This window comes from Elephantulus edwardii, unplaced genomic scaffold, assembly GCF_000299155.1.
Source record: "Elephantulus edwardii isolate Elephantulus edwardi_28Jun2011 unplaced genomic scaffold, EleEdw1.0 scaffold00131, whole genome shotgun sequence".
NCBI classification, from domain to species: Eukaryota; Metazoa; Chordata; class Mammalia; order Macroscelidea; family Macroscelididae; genus Elephantulus; species Elephantulus edwardii.
This window is the reverse complement of record NW_006399881.1, coordinates 1,978,600-1,981,019: the sequence shown is the minus strand read 5'-3', so window position 1 is coordinate 1,981,019 and position 2,420 is coordinate 1,978,600. Positions and strand designations below refer to the sequence as shown.

At 35.6% G+C, this 2,420-nt stretch overlaps 1 pseudogene; it reads right to left on the bottom strand.

Moving 5' to 3' along the window:
* Positions 1–1,712: 1,712 nt before the first annotated feature.
* LOC102864218 overlaps positions 1,713–2,420 on the bottom strand; it is a 13,271-nt pseudogene continuing 12,563 nt past the window's right edge.

Sequence of the window (2,420 nt, the reverse complement as noted above, 5' to 3'; positions counted from 1 at the left end):
TTTTCACTGCTGATATTGAATTTCACCAACGATTCCTTCCACAGATGTAATCGGTCTGACTCTTGTGATTCATCAGGTGAAATCCATGTGTATAGCCTGCATTTATGTTTCTTATAGAAGGTATTGGCAACGAATAAATCATTAGTCTTATTTAATGATTTATCTGTCAAGTGGATAAATTACCATCAGCAATTTCAAATCAGAGCCAAGGGGATGAGTTTTTCTCCTGCCCTTTAAAAATATATTTTTAAGAGTCCATTTCAAGTGACTCTTGGTGTTTTAGAATCACTTTCTACTTTATGAAGTTCTTTTAGAAATGCAGAAAAGGATAGAAAATGCTTAAAGGGTCATCATTTAATATAATCAAATGGTTTTTAAATTTACTTTTTGCATTTATTTTTAGTACCTGGGCCTTATACTAAGTGATCACATTTTACTGAAGTCCAAGTAATATAAGAAACATAAATTGTAGAATAGAAATATTGCTTTTATGTTTTAAAGCAAGGCTCCTCCTCTACACCTGATGTGTCAAATGCAATAATGGTTACCCATGATGGACGGTGTTTGGTGGAGCTCCCCATTTAAAACAATCTTGGAAGCAGGAGTGACATCCACTTCCAAAAGAGCTTGCCTCTGGAAACTATGAACGTGGAGAAATAATGAGAATTATACAAGTGTTCAGGTCCTTCGCTCATAGGGTCGCTGTTAGTTGTCTACGACTTGACAGCACTTAACAACAGCAACAACAACAACAAGAGATCTCTGTTGGCCTAGTGGACAGAAAGTTATACTACCAAGCCAAAGGTGGGTGATTTTAATCTGCGACCCTCTGGCCTAGTTTTGATGGTTTTTGGCTTTTGGCCTCTACACCTACCCTCCTAATATTTTACCGGGGGGGGGGGGGGGGGTTGGGGGAGAAGAATCTAATTGCTTTAGTGCTTGTTTAATATTTGCTAAAAACAATTCCGATAAATTCTTTAAACTTTGTAAGACCTGCACCAAATTTGAAACATTTATTTACTCTGAAGTTTCATGGAAAGTGGAAGTACAAAACTGTCAGTACAAGTAGAACCAAATATAAGGGGGAAAGCACCTAAATATGGAGAAAAGATTGTCAGTAGGAAACAATGTTTATATGCTTTCATAATTTTGATAACTTAAATTCCCCAAAATACCTAGGTTTTTTTCACTGTCGTTCTGTCTAAAATGTTATTTCAATGTCAAAAGCCAATTTAAATTTGAGAAAATAATATATAGAAATTGTTCATGAAGAATTTTTAACGTGTACAAATAATATCCTAAGTGGTACATTACAATTCTTTAGAAGTGACAGTAAATATCAAAAAGCTCAAAGTAAGGATACCACCATCCACAGCCAGGAATCCTATTAAAGTCGTGACACACTGTGATTCAGGGATTTAAATTAACCTCCTCATGATAGAAGATAATGTTCCATGATGAAGCAGATTATGCCCAGTACTCACTGGTGCAAAAACACATCACTGCGACTAAGGTACCACTATTTGAAAATTTAGGTGTATGAATTTAACTCCAGAAGATATCAGTTTAGAATATGAATTTGAAGATATTACAAACATTAGATGAGTGGAACCTGTCTGCTACAATCTTTTCTTTTTCTTTTTTGTTTTTGATGCTAAAAATAACCAATATCTTTAGTCAGATTCTATGGTGAGTATGTGTTGCATCATATTTTATTCTATAGGTTTGTTTTCTTGGCAGTTTGCAGGGTAAAGGTCATTTTTTTTTCTGGAAAGAACATCTTCTCACAAACCATCTCCTTGACTGGTAAATATTGGGATATTTAATTAGGTTCCATGAAGAGGAAAGGTGACACATATGTCAAATTTATAGTTTTGCTTTCTTGTGATGTATGTTCCTGTAACATGTATGTCTTGTCACCCTCATGGTAAAGTCTTATTTCATTCATTCTGATGAGCTCTTCATCAATTCTCAAGCCAAATCACAGCAACAAGAAAGCTTAAAGGCATTACTCTAATTTTTCACACTTAGGCTTGAAATTCCATGATCATGCAATTCATCACCAAACAGGAGACCGTCTTGAAAAAACATAATCTGTTCTCTGGCTTTCAATTCCTTTGTATCTATTGTATAACCTTCAACTTGAGTGATTTTCCAAATAATGCTCTCTTATAATTTGTTGTACAAGCACAATCATATGGTTTAGTAACTTCTTTAGAGTGTTCACCCTCCTCCTGCTTTCAGGCTACTCTTCAGCACAGGCCCTTAATGAAATATGTTTACGGCATTGAAGTCTATGGGGGAGGGGATAGTCTAAAAGTATTCTATTTTAGGGCATTATTTTTATCGTAGGAGTATGCAATGAGGGTTGCAGAGTGGATTATATTTGGGGTAGGGGGTGGGGTTTGGGGAGGTGCAGG